General features: G+C 45.0%; 1 long non-coding RNA gene across 1 annotated transcript in view; it reads right to left on the bottom strand.

Moving 5' to 3' along the window:
- The window catches only part of LOC146894563 (uncharacterized), a 28,602-nt gene extending 14,215 nt beyond the window's left edge, over positions 1-14,387 (bottom strand). Inside the window, exons 1-2 of the long non-coding RNA XR_015001755.2 lie at positions 14,136-14,387; positions 12,484-12,961 (exon numbers count right to left, since the gene is read on the bottom strand). This is a non-coding gene — a long non-coding RNA (uncharacterized LOC146894563). The remainder of the gene's footprint in view (positions 1-12,483; positions 12,962-14,135) is intronic.
- Positions 14,388-22,074: the final 7,687 nt, after the last annotated feature.

Raw genomic sequence — 22,074 nt, 5'->3', positions numbered from 1 at the left:
TATATATATATATATATATATATATATATATATATATATATATATAGTGTTCTGGGCACCAGATCTCATTATAGATGGGTGTGAGTCATCATGTGGTTGCTGGGAATTGAACTCAGGAGCTCCGGGACAGCAGTCAATTCCCTTAACCTCTGAGTCACTTCTCCAGCCCCTCTTAGCCACGTTTTGAGAGTCCCCTGTACCTGCCTCACTGTGTAACTGAAGATGGCCTCCTCCTCCTGCTTCCATTTCTGAGTCCAGGCGGGCAACACCACTCGGGGTTTTATGCATTGCTGGAGATCAAAATCAGGGCTTTGATAAGATAGGCAAGTACTCTACCAACCGAGCTACATCCCCAAACTGTCTCCTGGGACTTTCAGAGGCAACTGTTCTACCTGGACTCCCCGTGAGGAGATCCTGTAAGCTCAGCCCTCCTGCCTGGACCACGGGCCAGAGGACAGGCTGAGCAGGGTGGCTGCCCTGACCTTGGCTGGGCTAGAAAGCACTCCGTTAAGAGGATTTTCCGAGACCCAGGAGAGGCTGTCACAGGGGCCGTTCCATAACAAGGTGTGTTGTGGGAAACAGTAGGGAAGATTATCCAAGAGATAGTAACCGAATGATTGAGGGAGGGCCTCCCTCTCTGAACAATCAACGTCTGGCTCACCTGGAGCAATCTAGGGATGCCTCTATCCGACCCCACGCAACCCCAGCGCTCAGTCTGGCTCCTGCCTCGACTTCCGGTGTCTGCGTTAGGAATCTTCTTTCTGCTTAACAGCTGGACCCAGAATCCCTTTTTCTCTCCCCTTTTAACGTACGTGTGTGTGTGTGTGTGTGTGTGTGTGTGTGTGTCCGTCCCTGAAGAGGGGCTGGATCCCCTGGGATTGAAGTGGTGAGCTGGGTTCTGGGAATTGAACTCCTGTTCCTCTGGAAGAGCAGTAAGTGCTCCTCAGCTCCTCCTTCTTCCTCTCATAAATGAAGATGTCGGTTTTTTTTTGTTTGTTTGTTTTTCTGTTTTTTTTTTTGTTTTTTTTTGTTTTTTTTGTTTTTTTTGTTTTTTTTTTTTGTTTTTTGCTGCTTACAGAGCTTGGCCAAAGCAGCCTGCATAGACACTCCCACTGCTAAATCTGGGTTCCAGCAGAAAGCTAAGGAATGAAGCACTTTGATGTGCACGTTCCGAGAAAGGGCTATCTCCACACTTCCTGCCTATTTCTATGGAGGTCTCTGGTGACTCTCTTTACCCGCCTGTCTAATACTCCAGCCCCCTTCCCTCTTGTTTTAGACATTCCTCATTAACGAATGTTCTCCTTATTGCCATAGCCCGAGCGAATCTTAAATCTGGGATGTTTATTCCTCATAGTTTCTGGAGGTCGTTGTAAACGTCAATTGAAAGGAGAATTTACCGGAGTCCCAGGTTCCAATCCTGACCTACTCGCGTCTTCCCCTTCTAGCAAGTTCTGGGCTGAAGACGGATGAGAGGGGGAGGTGGGGCTCAGCGAACAGCTGTACCTTTCTCAATCTGCCACCAGAGGGCGATGACTACGCGCAGGAGGCCTCTCTATGCTCCCGCGGGCAGTGGATGCTTGCGAGCCTGCTTGCCCGGAGTGCGACGCCCTAGAGACGCCTCCTGCTGCTAGCTACGTTTTCCTGAGGCCCTTGAGTGGGTGGGAACAGCCCTTCAAGGCCAACCTCCTGTCTCTGCTGCTAGCTCTGGTCGATGATACCTCCCTTCCTCTGGCCTATCCTCTTTAGCTGATAAACTGAAAGGTCCCCAGAAGGAGGACCGGGCCACAAGAGCCTCTGGGGCCACTACTGTCCCTTAATAGGATCAGCCGGCTGAAAGGTGGGATCAGGGAACATGAAGGAAAGATGTTAGCCTTAGACAGCAAAGGCAGGGAGTGGAGGGGCAGAAGAGGAACTGGGGTTTTCTCTGCCTAACTTCCAGCCCTTGGTTTCCCACTAGGGAGTTAAAATCCCAGTCAGGGCAAGAGAAAGGGGCCCCTCAGGACAACCAGCCCCACACCAAGTTCAGTCTCTTAAAGGACTCCAACTGGGGAGCTCACTGGCTTGGGAGGAGCATGACACTTGCTTGAAAATTCCTCTGTCCCCAGACACACTTTAAAACGCCAACTCTATCAATTTGGATTAACTTTGGAGGGAAAGGTTTTATTTTCAGTATGTGGTTCAAAGTCCTCCTCAGTAGATTCTGTAGTACCAGGAAGCCATTCACTGCAGCTGGAAAAAGCGATACAAAAAATGCAAAGTGGAAATAACAAAACAGGAAACAAAATATCTAAAAACCACATAAAAATAAAACCCCCAAAACCAGTAACTTAAAGTCAAACAGCAAAGCCAGGCAAGGTGCTGCATGCCTACAATCCCAGCACTCTGGATGCGGAGACAGGTGGGTCTCTGAGTTTGAGGCTATCCTTAATCCACAGAGCAAGTTCAAGGACAATCAGGGCTACACAAAGAAACAAAACAAAAGAGGTAGCAAACGAACAAAAATCTCCCCAAACCCAAAAGAAACCAAGAAGTCACCTCTTTCAAAAGAATTGGGAATCAGGGCCTGGAGAGATGGTTCTGTAGTTAAGAAGAGCAATGGCTGCACTAGGTGGTGGTGGCATAGGCCTTTAATCCCAGCACCTGGCAGGCAGATGCAGGTGGATCTCAGTGACTTCTGGAGTTCTAGGACAGCCAGAGCCGCTACACAAAGAAACCCTGGGGTAGGGGGGAGCAACCTTGCTACTCTTCTAGAGATCTCTGGTTCAATTCCCAGCACCCACATGGCAGCTCACAACTGTCTGTAATCCCGCTCCAAGCGATCTGACACCCTCACACAGTCATACACGCAGGCAAAACACGTGCACATAAAATAAAAATTAGCAAATCTCTTCAAATTGTTTTAAAAAGAATTGGAAACTACAGAAGAGGGTCAGGAAACTATTCCTTCCCTCCTCCCCAGCCCGCAGACATCGGTTCTGTTCTTGCTCTACAAAACGAGGATAATGGTGTGAACAGGACAGGAATGTCCCGAGGACTTTGGGAACGTATGTAACAGCAATAGTAGACATTCCAAAAGTGTGAGCTATCTTTATATGGAAAGAAACCAGCCCTGAATTGTGCAGATCAGTTGTGTGCTGTTTCCACTTATGCAACTATCCAGTCAACTATACTTCCAAAATGATATTTTTACTGATTGCACGATATTTCGTTCCATTTTAGTACAATTTATTTAAGTTAGCCCCTGCTGCGGCGCCTTTAGATGGTTTCCAGTTTTTGCTGTTAAAATAACAGTAAGATTAACATCTTTAAACATCTCCCCTTGTCAGCATTTCTGATTATTTCCTTAGGCAGATTTTTTTAGAGGTAGGATTACTGGGACAAAGGGCACAAATATTTTTCAGGCTTTTGAGTCAGGTTACAGAATTGCTTCCCAGAGAGATCTTGCCAATTCCCCCTCCCACCTGCAGTGTGAGAGAGTGCTGGGCACAGCACACAAAAGAGGGATCTTGGGGGTGGGTGGGGTCTGAGGATGCTGCTGGGCTGAAGAGGAGGCCTTTGGAGAGTGGGGTTCTGGGGGAGGAACAAAGGAGACTACATGGATTTAGGAGTGTGATGAGGTTTTGTTAGGGTAGTTTTAAAAAATTATTTATTATTTATTTGTGTGTGTGTGTGTGTGTGTGTGTGTGTGTGTGTGCGTGCGCGCGTGCGCGCACCTGGCTGACTTCTGCATGCAGAAGCTGTGGAGGCCAGAGGAGGTTGCCTGATCCCCTGGAACTGGAGTTACAGGCAATTGTAAGACTTTGTGTGGGTGCTGAGAACTGAACTCAGATTCTCCACAAGAGCAATACATGCTCTTGACCAGCAAATCATTTCTCCAGGCCCAAGATACAAGAAAAAAAAAAGGCAAAAACTAACTTTTCTTCTTTTCTTTTTCATGTGTGTGTGTATGTGTGTGTGTGTTCAACAGGGTCTCACTGTTTGGGCGGAAGCATCACCTCAGCTTCCTAACACCCCTTTATATAAAAAGTCCAGATTGTTTAGCTGGGGGCTTCACCCCAGCTCCTGGCATAAGCCCCCTTCCCTGGGAGTTGCCTCAGTCCAAACTCCACCTCTGAGAAAGCCTGCCAAATGGTGAGCCCTCCCCAGGGAAGGTCAAGAAAGCCCACCAAAGGTAACCACTCCCCAGGGAAGGTTGGGGCCACTCCCACAGGCTATTTAAACTGCCCCCCAGAGAATGAACATGTGGTCTCCGGGTTTCACATGGTCTCCCCTTCTCTCTCTTTCCCTCTCCATGTTTTCCCGGGGCCACTCGGGAGCACTCCATTAAACATGGGCGTCTTGTAATTTGGTTTGTTTGGGATTATTTGAGAGAGGTTTGGCATCTTAAGAAAATACTTAACACTCACCATACTGCTCTGGCTGGAGGCCTGGAACCCACAGACATCCACCTGCCTCTGTTTCCTGAGTGCTGGAATCAAATGAATGCACCCACCACCCCTGGTATGAGTGTGATGGTTTTAACTGTTGACTTGACACAGGTTAGGATCATCTAGGAAGAGTCTAATAAGGGACTGTCTAGATTAGCTTGGCCTATGCACATGTGTGTAAGGGATTGTTTTTGATTGTCTTCGTTGATGTGGAGGGACTCAGCCTGCAAGTGGGAGCCGCCACTCCCTGGTTTATGATCCTAGGATGTATAGGAATAGAGAAAGCTAGTCGGGCACAAAGCATCATTGGTTCTCTCTCCAGGCTGATGGGGATGTGATGTGAATACATGCTTCATGTCCCTGCTTTAACTTCCCACAGGGCTGCACCCTGTACTGGTGAGCAAACACAAGGCCATTCCCACTAGGTTTTGTCAGGTATTTATCGCAACTGCAGGACTGAACCTAGAGCCCAGTGAGCTAGCTTTGTGCTTACGAAGGGAGACCCCCCCAAGGCATCGTGGAGGCAGAGGCAGGCGGATCTCAGTGAGTTCGAGGCCAGCCTGGTCTACAAAGCAAGTTTCAGGCCAGCCATGACTGTTACACAGAGAAACCCTGTACTGAGGGGGTGGGAAGAAGGGAGACCCCATGTTCTGAGGATGCTGGAAAGAGCTATGGGTAGATGTGGGTTTAAACTCAGTGTAAGTAAGTAGGTGGTTGGTACTCAAGAGGCTGGTCCCTGGCGGGGTGTGTGTGTGTGTATGTGTGTGTGTGTCTCCCTGGGGATCTACTCTGAAAAGTGAGGCCCATCCTTTTGGAGGGAGATAAGGTGATAGTTTGCTGCAGTCAGCTCAGTCCAGTGAACTTCAGACTTAAGAGATTTCATTCTGCACGGTGGAAGGTGAGCTTTCCCTTCAGTGAGAAGCACCTAAGTCACATGAACGCCAACCAACGCTTTCAAAGCACATGGTAAGCAGACAGAACAGCGAGGATGGGACAATTCATTGTGGTGACACGGCTTCTGGGTCACTTCTACAGTCAGACTACACTTGCAGGGAACCACTAGCTTATATCAGTTGTTCTAGAAAGCTACTCTAAGCTGCCAGCTCCCTTGGTTAAGCCAATGTAACTCAGTTCTGAAATTAACCAGGCAAGGCAAGGCAATGATCACAGAGACAACATTATTCACCTTGAAAGACGCAAAAAACATAAATAAGGTATCAGCTGTGTTTTTCAAAACACAATCACCGTTCAGGTTTACCCTGGGAGCTCCATGCTGCCTCAGCGTTGGAAGGTCGTATGATCATCTCAAATGACAAAAGCCAGCAGCTGATAAAGTTCACCTGCTTATGATTTAAAAGTATCTTGGTGGCAGGGTGGTGGTGGTGCACGCCTTTAATCGCAGCACTCAAGAGGCAGAGACAAGCGGGGATCTCTGTGAGTTCAAGGTCAGCCTGGTCTACAGTGTGAGTTCGGGATCAGGCACCAAAGCTACAGAGAAACCCTGTCTCAAAAAACAAAAAAACAAAAAACCAAAAACCAAACCAAACCAAACCAAACAAAACAAAAAAAAACCCAAAAAAACAAAAAACAAAAGCATCTTGCAGAACTAGGAGAAGTGTCCTGATTTGGGCAAGGTCATACAGCAAAGCCTTGAGACAAATGTGATACATAATACAGAAATGTAGATTCTTTCTAAGAGCTAAAACAAAATGAATCCAGCTCCTGCTACCAGTTAGCATACAGTAATGGGAGCTTTAGACAGAGTGTGAGGCAAGAAAAGACTGATGAGCTAGGACTAGATCATCATGATGGGAAGATAACCTTTTAAAGCTTTATCTCATGTGTATGAATATTTGACCTGCATGTATGTCTGCATACACGGTGTGTGCCTGATACCAGCAGAAGTCAGAAGAGGACAGCTGATCTCCTAGGGAAAGAGACAGTAATAGTTGTGAGCCCCTTGTGGGGGTTGAGACTAGATTCCAGGTCCTCTACAACAGCACAAATGTTCTTAACTGCTGAGCTGTCTCTCTAGCCCCAAGAAAACTTTTAAAAATTATTTATGTATATGTCTTTGCATATGTGCACACATGCATGCATGAATCCTGGAAACATGTATGGAGGTCAGAGGACAACTCGTGGGAGATCAGACAATAGAAATTTCCAAAACTTAGAAAAGAGTAAACAAACAAAAAATAACAAAAATAAGTTCCCCAAACCAAATTGAACAATGAACTCGATGAGTGGAGAACCATCAGGGCCACAAATACTGAAACATGTATGACAGGAGCAATGGAGGAAGGAAGAAGGGAGAGAAAATGGAACAAGAGACTGAGGGCCTGGAAGAGGGCTCAGTGCGGGAGGTGCTTGCCATGAAAACCTGGTCACCTGAGTTTGATGTTCAGAACTGATGCAAAAGTATAAGGAAAAAACGTTGGCATGCATTGGCAAGCACATGTGTACACTCATACACACAAGACACACATACACACATCATATGTGCGTACACAGACACTAATAAATAAATATTAAAAAGAAATATTTGAAGAAATAGTTATTGAGACTATTCCCTCAATTAATTTTAGAGACCAAAACTTAAGTATAGGAAGCTCAAAAAGCAGTAAGAGTTTGGGAATGGTGGCACACACCTTTAATCTCGGTACTCAGGAGACAGAGACCTCTGTGAGTGTGAGGCCAGTCTGGTCTACAGGGAATGTTCCAGAATAACCAGGGTTACACAGAGAGACCCTGTCTCAGAAAACAAAGGGAAGCAAACACTAAGAATAAAAATACCAAATAGATAAACAAACACACAAACAAACAAAATTAATCTATGCCCAGACATTCATAGTCAAACTCTAGAAAATCTTATTAAGAAAAACTTTGAGGGCTAATTGATGGTGCTTACGGTAAGTGTCCCCCCATAGCCTCAGGCATTTGAATCCTTGGTTCCCAGTAGGCGGCACTGTTTGGTGAGTAGCTGTGGTCTTGTTGGAGGAAGTGTGTCACAGGAAGGGCTTTAAGAGTTTAAAGACTCCGCCATTTCTAACCCTCTCTCAGCTTGCAATTGTGATGTGAGCTCGCTCTCAGTCCCTGCTCCAGCCACTGTGCCTGCTGCCCGCCGCCTCCACTCCACCATCACAGACTCTGGCCCTCTGGAACCATGCACCCGAACAAACGTTTCCTTCTGGAAGTTGCCTTGGTCATGGTGTTTGTCAGAGCAACCGCAAAGGAACTGAGACCACCACCAATGTGGGCACGGCTGCCCAACATGCAAGAGTGTCGAGTTGGTGTTAGTATTCAGTCAGAATAGGCTTCAGGGTGAGAAAACTTATCAAGGATATAAGGGGCATTATATGAAGATAAAGTTGAACTCTTCAGAGAGATATGGAAATATTTAACATATAGGTCACAGAAATAGAGTATCAAAATACAGAGGGCAAAAGTTGAAAGAATTGCAAAGGCAAAGAGATGACCCCCCTATCACAGCTGGCGACATCAGCTCCTTCTATTAGGAAAGATCTATTGAGAGTGTGGGGGGTGGGGTGCTGGAGATGGCACAGTGGTTAAGAGCAGAAACTGCTTCTGGGGGACCTGAGTCCTATCCTGGCACCCACATCACCATCTGTAACTCCAGCTCCAGGAGACCCAACACTCTGTTCTGGCCTCTGAGGGTACCTGGCATGCGAGTGGTGTACAGACAACTATGCAGGCAAAATGTTAAGTACACATGTGTTGTTTGTTTGTTTGTTTGTTTGTTTTAAAAACAAAACAAAACAGATCCAGCAGCTAGCAAATCAGTAAGGACATTGCTGAACTCAACAACACCATCAATCAAGCAGACATCTGTAGACAACTCTATCCAACGACCATGTAATAGACATTTTGCTTAAGCAAAATGGACTGTTCACCCAAATAGCCTACAATCGGGGCTATAAAACACATCTAACAAGTTTCAAAGAATTCAAGTCATAGTGTCTGCTTTCAGAACATGATGGAGTTATACAGAGAGAGAGAGAGCCAGGAAATTCAGATACTCGGGAGTTAAACGGCAGATTTTGAAATAAAGCCCGAGTTAAAAGAAGAAACCTCAAGTGTAATTAGAAAATATTTGCAACTAAGTGAAAATAAAAACAAAACTTATGAAGATTTGTGAGCTGTTACAGAGCCGTGCTTAGAGAGAGATTTACAACACTGAATGCATGTGTTTGGGAAGAAGGAAGTCTAAATCAACAATTCAAGCTGTTCTCTTAGGAAACCAGAGGAGGGGGGAACCCAAAAAACAGCAAACTAAATGCAAGATAAGGGAGCCTGAGGAGATGGCTAAGCAGGGGAAGGTGCTCTCCTCCCTGAGGCCTGGTGACTGGAATTCAATCCCTAGGACCCATAGAAAGGGAGGAGAGAGTTGACCCCACCAGAGTGGTGCTCTGACCTTCGCAGGTGTGCTGTGGTGGTCTGAAGGGCACTTGTCCCTCACTGGCTCCCAGGTGATAATACTGTTTGGGGAAGTTTAGGAGATGCAACTTTGCTGGGGGCCACGTGTCACTGAGGACAAGTTATTCTCTGACCTCTACAGTGTGGATGTGTGCACAACGACACACGCCATATAAATAAATAGATAAACAAATAAATGTATTTTGAAAAGAAATCATATAAGAGTAAAGTGAAGAAGAAAAGGCAAACCAGCCTCCCAGGTGCCAAAGTCATTTGTAAACCCATGACTATTGATTGTACTGCAGCCATGGAGGGGGGGGGAGGGTGCTAGCCACTAGCTGGAGGAGGGAACATGAACTTGGGTCATAGGAGACCTGGGAAGCTCACAGAAGCAACCCCATCTCTGCTTCTCAAGGACACAGGTGTCTTTCATCAAGGAAGACAACCTCTTAAGGGAGGCCACTTATACCTTGTTTCTCACTTTCTTTCGTGCTCTGACAGAATGACAGAAGTAGCTTCCGGTTGGCTCCCAGGTTAAGGGCACAGTAGGGGAGCCATGAAGGCTGGAACAGGAGGCAGCCCCAATTAGGAAGCAGACAGAGATGAATGCTGGCCCTCAGCTCCCTTTCTCCTTCCTGTTCAAGTCCACCAAGACCCTAGCCCATGAGGATGTGCTGCCTATATTTAAAGTGGGTCTCCCTGTCTCAATTACCCTAATCTAGATAAACTCTCGCAGGCATGCCCAGGGGTTTGTCTTACCCTGATTCTAGACCTCGTCAAGGGTCCGATCAATATGAGCCATCACAGGACCTTAATGAGTTGGGTTTTTTTTTAAAATTTATTTTATGTATATGAGTGCCAGCTGTATGAGCAACTTTATACCAGAAGAGGGCATCAGATCCCACTATGGATGGTTACGAGCCACCATGTGGTTGCTAGGAATTGAACTTAGGTTGGCTGGAAAAGCAGCCAGTGCTCCCAATCACTGAACCAACTCTCCAACCCCCATGAAATCTGCTTTTTTTTTCAGCTAGATGGTGGATTCATTTTCAACTGGCAAGTATTTTAGGAAATCAACCAGTACAGTGGACATGTAGCCTGAAAGACACACACTGGATCCTAGCTAAAGTTCCCTTCTGATCAAATGAAGGAAAACAAGCCTCCAGCCCCATTTTATTAATGTCTGGACTACAACATTCATTTTTAACATGTAATATTTTAAATCCAGCTGTTGAATCAGCAGTCAGATTTATCTGTGCCTGCTCTGATAGCCTAGGGAAGCTCCCCCATCATAAGACTGCAGGAGAATATGTTTCTTAAGTCCTTGAATTTGTGAAATAATGCTGCCTGACAAAACAGCAAGACCAAGGCAACTTATAAAAAAAATCATTTAGGGCTGGAGAGATGGCTCAGTGGTTGAGGGCATTGCCTGCTCTTCCAGAGGTCCTAAGTTCTGTTCCCAGCAACCACATGGTGGCTCACAACCATCTGAAATGAGATCTGATGCCCTCTTCTAGCCTGCAGGCAGACACACAGACAGAATATTGTATACATAATAAATAAATAAATAAACAAACAAACAAAGAAAAGAAATCATTTAATTTGGCACCGTGGTCCCAAAGGGTTAGAGTCTATGACCATCATGGTGGGGAGCATGACAGCAGGCATGCAGGGAACCCTGACCCTGGAGCAGTACCTGAGAGGTTACATATGATTTGCAAACACTAGGAGAAAGAGAGTTAACTGGGAATGACACAGGCTTTTTAAAACTCAAAGTCCAACTCCAGTGACACACCTCCTCCAACAAGGCCACACCTCCTAATCCTTCCCAAAGAGTTCCACCAACTGTGGACCAAGCATTTAAATATATGAGCCTATGGGGGCCGTCCTCATTCAAACCCCGACAAGTACCTTTCGACTATTCCCATTGTGTAAGTTTTCTTAGGACTGTAGACAGCTCATCAGTTAACAGTTAACAGAACAGAAAATGGGTTCTTTTCAACTCATCGCTACCTGTTATTCCATCCTCAGAGGATCTGATACCCTCTTCTGGCCTCCATCAACACCTGTATGAACTCGTACACATATAAATAAATAATAAAATAAATCTTTAAAATATTTTATTTTCTGTGTATGAGTGTATTTTATGTGTCTGAGACAGAAATTAGCACTGGATCAGTAGAACTGGAGTTACAGACAGTTGTGAGCCACCATGTGGGTGCTGGGAATTGGATCCAGATCTTTTACAAGAACAACAAGTGATCTTAACTGCTAGACCATCTCTCCAAGCCCAATAAAATAATTTTTTTTAAACCTATTTTAGTACTTTTCCATGGTTGGATATATACATGTGAACAATTCAACATTAAGGAATGTAGGAGAATATAAATGTAAACCAATCTCTTGTCCATCCCCATCCTCAAACCATTTATGATTCCTTCCAGGAAGCAGCTACATTTTCTTCTAGGGGTATTCTAACATTACACACACACACACACACACACACACACACACACACACACACACACAGAGACACGTGTCACACACAGATGGTCTACTCCATGCTCAACCTCACACTTGAAGTTCAGAAATGAGGATGCAGGAAGGTAAAGGACAAGGATGGCTAAACGGAGACACATGGGCTCTCGGTACCTCCCACGGTCTCCTGTTTACATCTTGTGACCACAGTGACCGCACACTCCATCTGCCTATCCTACCTCTCAGCAACCAAACGTCCTGAAGTACACACCTCACATGTCAGGGAAATGCATTTATTTCCTAATACAGCTAACCAAAGAAGAACATGTAGTTTATTTTTGTGCTAAAGACTAATTGTTTTGGGGGCTGGAGAGATGGCTCAGCGGTTAAGAGCACTGCCTGCTCTTCCAAAGGTCCTGAGTTCAATTCCCAGGAACCACATGGTGGCTCACAGCCATCTGTAATGAGTTCTGGTGTGCAGGCATACACGCAGACAGATACTGTATACATAATAAATAAATATTTTTAAAAAAGACTAATTGTCTTGCTATATTTGTTTCTAATTTTCTAAAAGCTGGGTTTTTTTAGCTGGACATGAAGCCACCCAGAATAAAACTGCATTTCCAAGCATGCTTCTGGTTCCGTATGTGGCCATGTGGCTGGGTTCTGTCCTGTGGCTTGAGAGGAAAGGTAACATACATGCTTCTGTAAAGCACACTGTGTTTTCCTCTTCCTTCTAGTCTCCTTCCTTTATTTAAAACCAGATAGATTCAGAGTTTTCATACATGGCAATCTACATTAATGGGACTCAGTATATGAGCCTCTTCATTTCTGAACTTCATTTCTGAACAAGGAACAAGCTTTTTCCTTGTTAAATGAAACCCAGAATCCCCAGCCTTGATGATGTTCTCTTCATGAGTGACACCGTTGGCCTGTTCTGTGTAGTCAAGAGGAGTTGACACTCTCTTCTCACTTCCATGCGCATGAGAACACACACATATGCACACACACTTATACATACCCTGGGGGAGAGGAAAAAGGAGCGGGAGGGACAAGAGAAGGAAAGGGGGAAGGAGAGAGATCTTTAAAAAAGAGGGGTTTTGGAAAAAAATCTAAGTGGCTCAAGGATTCATCAAACACTTACCAACTCCTCACTGTATATGTATTTTCTTTTTCTTCCCTGGGCAGGACCACTTTCATCAAAACAGCAGCAGGCCTCACACGTACAGGCAGGAGCCAGCTCTTTAACCCAGAGGAGGCTGGAAGGGCACTGTGAGGGGACAGGAACTGTGATCTTTGGCAGCAGGACCTCCTTTATGATTAGAACTTAGGGCAGCTGACCTGCAGCCTCCTCCTCTGCCGCCCGCACGCAGGCTCCATGAGAGTGTGTGTGTGTGTGTGTCCTGGGGAGCGGCAGCTCCATAGGCATAGACCAGGAGGTGGATGGGCTCCAGGAAAGACTCCACAGCTGGTGTGACATGTCATCTGGTACTCATTACACCCTCACAGCTTGAATGCGCCTCGGATTACCAGACAGAGTTGGCTCTGGCAGTGTGTGGAGGGAGGAAGGACTGCCCTTCAAGGCTAGCCTGCACCATCAGTCACTGGAGGAGGCCATGTTCCTAAGAAATAGAATGTAAGCAGACAGTCAGAGCTGGGGGATGTAGCCAGGTGGAAAAGCATGCTTGCCTAAAGTGTGCAAGGCCCTGGGTTCAATCTCCAAAGAACACACACAAGTGCACACACACACACACACACACACACACAGTATTTCAGTATTTACAAGGTATTTTTGTAGTAACCATCATTCCTTAGTAAGCATTATTAGTGTGAACAGCAATGTCCTTCTCAATTTCTTTTTACTTTTTTTTTTTTTTTTGAGGCAGGATGTCACTGTGTATCTCTGGTTGGTCTGGACTCACTGTGTAGACCAGGCTGGCCTAGAACTCACAGAGCTTGGCCTGCCTCTACTTCCTAAGTCCTGGGAGGCCTGTGCCACTACACTGGCTTTATTTCCTTTTAATGTTATAAAAATGTTGTATTTTCCATTGTGGTGGTGCATGCCTTTAATGCCAGCACTTGGGAGGCATAAACAGGCAGATCTCCATGAGTTTCAGACCACCCTGCCCTCCATTGTAAATCCCAGGTCAGCTAAGCTACGCAGTGAGACTTTCTCAAAAACTAAATAAATGTATTAGTGTATGTGTAGAGGTCAGAGGACAGCTTTCAGGATTCGGTTCTCTTCTCCTACCACGGGTTCCTGGGAGAGAACTCAGGCTTATAAGGCAGGAGCTTTTTGCCTGCTGAGACACCCACACACTTTTCATATTTTTGAGACATGTTCTCGCTTTATAGATCATGCTGGTTTTAGACTCGCTGTGTAGCGAGGACAGACTCCTACACACACTCTGCCTGCCTCAGCATCCTGAGTGCTGAGATTACAGGCGCGCACCACCACACCCAGCCTGCAATGTCTGGATAAGTACATTTATCTGAAGGAACATTTGAAGGGCCACCGGAAAGCAGCAGCGGGGAAGGCAGTCTTTGCAGTTTAAGAGCTGGAAACGCTCCAGCTGACTGCCTGGGTTTACATCAGGATGGCCACTTGGGAGCTGTGCCGTTCCACACAGGACTTACCTGTCCTTAGCTCCTCTTTCTCCGTCTTTAAAGTGAAAATAATAGTACACATTTTATTGCTGGGAGGGGACTGGAACAGCCTTTCTGTGATCAGAGCATGTGCGATGTTCGAGGGGTGTGGGCAGCCAGGGAGAATTATCCCACTAATAGTATAATTACCTTATTACGTTAACAGCACGTACTTCAAAGGGGTTTTGGGAGGTAGGAACTTGCAGAGGACTTTGCGGCAGGGCAGGGCCGGGTAGGCAGTGCTGTCAGCATTATTCAGGTCCCCGACTTGCAGATGAAGAAGCAAGCCTCTGCTGCAGAGCATGAAGCTAGTGGTTGGCAAGGCTGGCCCTGGAGTCCAGGCGGGTCCAGTATCCTCCAGCTGCCCAGCTGGGATGCAGACAACCCTCGCCCCCGCCAGAAGGCACCCTGGGAACGGAAAGCTGGCCGCCCTCCAAGTCCCTGGGCGCCCTGGAGCCGGGTCCTGCTGCCCCTCCCCCACTCGGGAACAAAGTGCACTTCTGCAGTGAGGGGAACATTCCAGCAAAGCGAAAGCACTGAGGTGGTGGCCCAGTGGCTGCTTCCCGCAGAGGGGCGCACGAACATCGTGGGCCACAGGGACCGTCCGCGCCTACCAGGGTGTGCACACACAATTGCACGCGCGGAATCCTCTGTGGGGTCAGCGACGCTCGGCCACGACAAGCGCGACATCAAGCGCACAACTCGCTCCTGCTAGTATTGCCTTCCCTAGCCCATCCTGTTCTGGAAATTAAGGACAGAGAGAGCCCGCAGAGCGAACTCCTGTGATCCCACTGGAGACAACCCACCCACCAGACTCCCCGCAGTCCCTGAACGCATGACCACATAGATGTCCAGTGCATTAACAATGGGTCCTTCCATTGTGCAGTTGGTCTCTAATCCACTTTCCAGAGCAGTTTTAGGTTAACAGAAACTTGTAAGATTCCCTCACCGACCTCTTTCCCAGCATCCCCAGCCCCCCTGGTTTGCCGTTTTGCATTTGTAAGCCCTGATCAACAGTATCACTCCGTTTCCACTCACTGCTCAAACTAAAGGCCCTCTGTACTGGAAAGGCATTGGCTTTTGGCAAATGCAACGTCACGCAGTCAGCACTGCAGAACCCTCCTCCCTCTTCAGCCTGTGCTGGTCAGTGTAAACTGTCAACTTGATGAGATCTAGAATTACCCGAGGACAGGCCTCTGGGCACGCCTGTGGGGATTATCTTGACTTCTTTAAATGGACAAGGAAGACTCCAGCACTGTGGGCAGGACCTGTCCTCGGCTGGGATTCTGGCCCATGTTAGGGAGAGAGGGAGCTGGACAGAGATGAGTTCATCTTCCACATGAGCTGCTACCTCAAGCTCTGGGATCTTGACGTCAACCTTGAGCTGTGAGCTAAAATAGACCTTTTCCCTGTCAAATCTCTCTTCTCAGGGCAAATAATAAGTAAGGCCCAGCCCCAGGGCAGTACTGTGGGGTTTTGGTTTTGATTTGTTTTTCTTATTTATTTATTTATTTATTTTCAACTCTATGTGGTTTTGCTTTTTCCCAGTATGGCTTCCTTCCCTAAGCAATTTGTATGCTGCTCTTAAGTTTCTTTCATGCCTTTTCATAGTTAAGAGCTTATTTATTGTTTCTAACTGAAAAATATTTCATAGTACCATTGTACCACCATTTATCCATTCCCTTTTGAATTATCTACAATTTGCAGCAATTATGCTGTTTTTTATTTTTATTTTTAACTACATTTATGTGCTATCTAATTTTTATGTCAATTTGACCCAAGCTAGAGTCATTTTGGAAGAGTGAACCTCAGTAGAGAGAATGCCCCCACCAGACTCGTAGACTAGCCTGTGGTATGCTTTCTTGATTAATGATTGATATGAACGGACCCAGTCCATTGTGGATGGTGCCACCCCTGGGCTGATGATCCTGGTCATAAGAAAGCAAGATGAACAAACCACAAGGGGCAAGCCGGTGATCAGTGTTCCTCCAGGGCCTCTGTATCAGCCCTTGCCTCAAGGTTCCTGCTCTGTTTTGAGTTCCTGCCCTGACTTCTCCGTAATCAACACTGATGTGGAAGTATAAGCTGAAATCAGCCCTTTCCTCCCAAGTTGCTTTTGGTCATGGCGTTTTATCACAGCAATAGAAGCCCTAGGAAAATTTATTCATTTGAGTTATGTGAGGGGAAGGTGTGGACATCCCAGTACTGCATGTGTGGAGGTCAGAGAACGACTTTCAGGAGTCAGTTTTTGCATTCTGCCACATAGGCCCCAGGTTCAGAACACAGGTGTATAGGCAAGTGCCTTTCCCTGCGGAACCATCTTGCTGTCCATTTTTTGATAATTATGAATGAAACTTTTTGTTGTTTTGAGACAGGGTCTCATGAGGCTCAGGCTGGTCTTGAACTCACTATGTAGACAAGGATGACTTTGAACTTCCCATCTCCTGCCTCTACCACCCAAGGGCTGGAGTCTGTCACTACGCCTGGTTTATCTGGTACTGTGAACTGAAACAGGGCTTCATGTATGCTAGCTCCTGCAGAGCCACAACTCTGAACAAAATGTCTACAAACATTTGTGTGCAGGTTTGTGTTAATGTTTTCTAGCTTGTTTCTTTCAATTACGCTACAAAAGGCTTGCAGTCTAGAGCTTCTTGTCATTTTAACCATTTCTTAAGACAATGTCATGGTTTCTTTATTGTCAACACTTAGACTTAGTGTGGCAATTCCAATGAGAATCAACCTCATAAACTCATATATTAGAACGCTTGGTCCACAGTTGGTGGAACTCTTTGGGAAGGATTACTATGCGTGGCCTTGTTGGAAGAGGTTTGTCACTGGGGGTGGATTATGAGTTGTAGAAAGCCCTTGCCAACCCCAGTTATCTGTCTTTCTGCCGCAGACTTTCAGGTCAGCTGTGAGCTCTCAGCTGCTGCTCCAGCACCGTTTCTACCTCCCCGTTTGCTTGTCTCCTGTTATTCTCTCTGCTGATAGCCATGGACTAACCTCTGAAGCTGGACGCAAGCACCCAATTAAATGCTTTCTTTTTAAAGTTGCCTTGGTCATGGTGTCCCTTTCCAGCAATAGAACATTAACTGAGACACAGAGATTGTGTCATTTTTATTTTGACCTGATAAACCTCCACCAGCAGGCTGGTCTACATTTTATGGTGTCTTATACTTTCTCAGGCCTTTGAGTGCCTACTATGTGTTCTGAAGCGGGCATTGTGGCATTTACCAATGGCTAAGCACAAGCTGAATAAAGTCCAAAGGGATTTGTTCTTTGTGTTGTTTCCGGAGTGAGGCTGTGTGGGCCTCCAGGGCTAAAATTCAAGCATAGGGTCTGCACCACACCGTCTCTCTGTGCAAGTGTCTCCAGTTCAAAACACAAAGCCAGGTGGGTCTCAGCAAATGAGTTAAAAGAGCTTCGAGGAGTCAAGGTGCCCAGTGACGGCACACAGCTGGGCAGACCAAGGAGAGCAGTGTTAAAATTCATCCACGGAGCTTTTGTGCATCAGGCACAGCCTGAAGCATTGGACAAATAAAGACACAAACCAAATTAATGAGGATCATATGATCCAGCCCGAGAGACAGGAAACAGACGCAGCGAGAAAATGTTTGTGGGAGGCTGTGTCCCAAGCTGCAAAGGAAACACAGGCTTCTGTGACGGGTGACATTCTGGGAGGTGGGGCCGGGTGGGGCGCCACCACCTGAGCCAGGACAGCCTTCAAGGAGGTAACTTTGAAGCCTTGGATATTTTGGCATGAGGGCCAGCCATGGTAGGAGTTATGCAGAATATTCTAATGTTCTAGAAGCTAGAACAAGCAAAAGCTTGTAAGAACAGGTTCTTACTGTATTCCCAATGTTATTGGGAGCCGGTGTGGGAGGCCACAGGAAGCAAGGGGAAAGTAGTCCAAGGGAAGCTGCATGGTGGCTAAGGTATGGTGGCACAGGCCTGTAATCAATAGTGCTAGGGAGGTAAGGGCAAGAGGAATGAACGCAAGCTCCTGGCCAGGACTACAGTGAGACCCTGTTTCAAAACAACAACAACAAAATAATAATAAATGAAATAGAAAAGATGAAGTTGAAGACACACCTTGCTTCCACAAACTGTCTGATTTCAAAGGACTTTCTCTGGAAGTGAGCAGCCAGGCCAAGGCTACCTGCTCTGAATGCACCTGTTACCATGTGATACTCAGCTCTTCTACGGCTTGTTACAGATGAGGGGACCAAGGCTGGTTTTTATTGATGTGCAAAGGGAAAGTTCCTTTGTTAACTTAACTCAATCTAGAATCAACGAGGGAGTCAGTCTCAGGGAGAAATTGTCTAGGTCAGGTTGGGCACACCTATGGGGAGTAGTCTTAACTGTGAGGATTGACGTGGGAAGACCCACCCCACTGTGGGTGGCACCATTCCTGGATTTGGGTCCTGGGCTGTGTCAGGTTGAAGAAAGTGAGCAGAGGGGTGGGCACGTATTCATTTCTCTCTGCTATTGACTGGGGTGTGGCTAGCTGCCTCAAGCCCCTGCTTTGGCTTCCCCACAATGAAGGTCTGTGATTTCGCACTGTAAGTTGAGGGAAAACATTTCTACCCCACATGGCTCTTTTTCCAGGTATTTGTCACAGCCACAGAAATGAACCAAGGACCAAAGTATATGGCTAGAGCAATAATGCAAAAATTATCCAGCTGGGACTGGGAATACTGCTCAATGGTGGGACACAGGATTTGATCCCAGGACTAATAGCATGATCAGAAAATTGGTGGTTTGATTGGAATGGTGGCAATAAACCCAGGGGTTGCTGGGTAGCTTTGACTTTTGTGTCTGAAAGGATACTCAGGAGAACCACTTGTAAGCAGAGATTGCTCTTTCATTCCCAGCTGCCCAAACCCGAATAATCACACAGAAACTGTATTAATTACAACACTGCTTGACCAATGACAATTTGGTCATTTTTCTAACTTTCATACTTCTAACTAGCTCTTATATCTTGAATTAACCCATTTCTATTAATCTTTGTATTACCATAAGGTTGTGGCCTCTCCATAAGGTTCTGGTGTCTCTCTCCTTCAGCAGCTACATGGCATCTCTCTGACTCTGCCTTCTTTCTCCCAGCATTCAGTTTAGTTTTCCAGCCTAGCTCTATTCTGCCCTGCCACAGGTCAAAGGAGCTTCTTTATTAATCAACGATAATAAAACATATTCACAGCATAGAGAGGGGAATCCCACATCATCTCCCCATTTATGTCAAAATAAAAAGGAAAGTTTAACCTTAACATAGTAAAATTGCATATAAAAGCAGTTTTCAAGCAAGAATCATGGTTAAAATATTTAGTTCATTTACATTTGGCAAATTAAGGAAAATACTCTATCATCTATCCTATCTTTGTGAGTCTAAAGTTTTATATATAATTTATCTTTTATCATAACTAAGGAAAACTATAACTATCTGTCTTAAACTCTTTAAAGACTCCAGAAGGATGTAATATTACTTAAGTAAACAGGAAGTTTATTATAAGCAACTTCCAAAACTCAAGAATCGAAAGAAATATCTTTCTGCCTGGACAATCACCCAAAGTTCTTCTGTAACACTGGGGCATCCATCTTCAGCCTACAGGCCCATAGCATCTGGCAGACTTTTCCATGAAGCAGGAAATTTGAAGATCTTTTATGCCTTTTAATGGCAAAGTTTATCAATTGCTTTCTTCTGTGTCCTGCAGAATGTCTGGCAGATTCTTTCATGAAGCAAGAACCCTGATGGACCATTCCATCTTTTGGAAAGTTTAGCAGTCACTTTTCTGTGAGTCCTGCATATCCCTTTCATACTACATACCATTAAACAGTCCAAACAAGAGCAGTTTCTTGCCCAAATGGTTAGCCTTGCCACATGGAAGGCAAATTCCATAATGAGTTTCTTCAATGCCCACCAACCTTTTGAAGTATATTGGTGCTGCCTGAAACAGACATGTCTCACTGCCGAGAAAAGTCTAAGTTCTTAAAACCTTTTAAATACCATATTCTATAGGTCTTTGAGGCATTGAAGATTATCTGTCTAACTAAAATATGTCTCAATATATCTAGAAAACCTACCATGATCACAGTTTAACTATTATAGATGACTATATGTTAATCTGTATTTCTTAATTATACATTACATTTTTAAATAAACTCCATAAACATAATACCTTAAACAAGAGCAAAAATACATATACACATTGTAACAAATTGATCTTAAATTTGTATCATTAGATCAAGATCCATATCAATGCAAAGTATTCATCTTTATATTATATCTCCCCCCTTTTTTAGAAAGAGATTGACTGTAACCATTTAACCATATATAATCAACCCCCTTTAAATGAAAACAAACATTTATAAGCAATCATTTTGGGAATTTTGGCAAAGTTTTCTCCAAACTGCTTCCTGCTATAGTTGGGTGAAGTAATTTTAGGCTTCACAGAGACTTTTGGGGTGGTCTTGTTGCATTAAGTCATATTAGTCTGGAAGGAATCCATTGGTTCTCATCTTCTGTGGAAACAAAAGCACAATCTCTTTTCCAAAGTAACATATCCTTAGACTCAAATTTTTGAAGTCAAGATACCTTTAACATATATATGTTAGTTTAGCTTAGCAGCCCCTAGAATTAAATGTCTCTCTGCAGTCAAAAAATTAAAGGAAAATACAATAATATGCATAATCCAGACTCTCTTTGTATATTCTATCTTTATGTGGCTTATTTTTCTTTACTCCTTTAATCTTTGACTGTCTGTACTCTTTTTTATTACTTTTACTGTTTCTTTAAGGAATTTTCTATTTTTTAAAAACTATTTCTTTTTATAACTGTCTATACCCCTTTTCCTCTCTCTCCCAAGCCTACTTACATTTTTAAAACACATTATATTTTGTTTAGAGGTCTTTTATGTCTGAATCTGTCCTATTTGTGTATCTGAAATCTTTTTCTGACAAGGAACATTTTTTTAAAAAAATGCTAAGAGGGCTTGTCTAGGACCAACTTCATGGCCCTGCTGTTTGTTCTGCCCATTCCAACATGGTGGAGGCATGTTCACCACATCTGAGAGCCATGCTTACCATCCTAGCTCCAGGGACTCAGTGAGTCTATGTTGCCAAGTATAACTTGCTGCTCACAAACACCATTGAAGTGCTCTATAACAGGACCAGCATGAACCAGGAAGCCAACTCTTAAAGGAACCATATAGTTTTTGCTGCTAATGCTGAGCCAGGAAACCTTCCTGTAAAGGATTCATGACTCTGCTTGCTGCCTGCAAACAGTGCCTATCTGAAAAAATGCAACTACAAAGAAGCTGTGCTTGGCTCCCATTTTTGTGTGTCTAGAAGCCTTCTTTTTTTCTTAAGCTTTTTGTTAAAGTCTTATGAGGATCCAGGCCCCAAATGGTGGGTGTTATTTTGTAGAGACTGTTCTTTCACTCCCGGCCACCCAGACCCAAATAGTCACACAGAAACTATAATAACTAAAACACTGCTTGACCAATTACTCAGGCATATTTCTAACTAGCTCTTACATCTTGAATTAACCCATTTCTATTAATCTGTGTAGCACCATGAGGCCATGGCCTACTGGTAAGGTTCTGGTGTCTCTCTCCTTTGGCAGCTACATGGAGCATCTCTGGCTCTGCCTTCTTCCTCCCAGCATTCAGTTTAGTTTTCCTGCCTAGCTCTATTCTGCCCTGCCACAGACCAAAGAAGCTTCTTTATTAACCAATGATAATAAGACATACTCATAACATACAGAGAGGGGAATCCCACATCAAACACTAATGGATGCCAGAGTACAAAGCAGAAGGAAATGGATACATGTCTATTTCATTTATTTGAGGGGAGGTGTACTACAGTTCCAAACTAGGGCCTCACATAGGCTAGGCAAGTGATGTCGGGTTTCCATGGGAAAGAAAATACAGATTGAACAGCTCTGGACTGGCCAGAGTGAATGATGTCAGAGAGCTGTGGGGCACAGGGTTTTATTTTTTAATGTGTGTGTATATGTGTTAGTTACTTTTTGGTTGCTGTGATAAAACCACATGAGCAAGAAAGAACTTATTTTGGCTTAGGGTTCCAG

This window comes from Myodes glareolus, chromosome 4 (genome assembly GCF_982192425.1).
Source record: "Myodes glareolus chromosome 4, mMyoGla1.1, whole genome shotgun sequence".
NCBI lineage: Eukaryota > Metazoa > Chordata > Mammalia > Rodentia > Cricetidae > Myodes > Myodes glareolus.
Note: the sequence above shows the minus strand (reverse complement) of the source record. Positions and strands in the feature narration are given on the sequence as shown.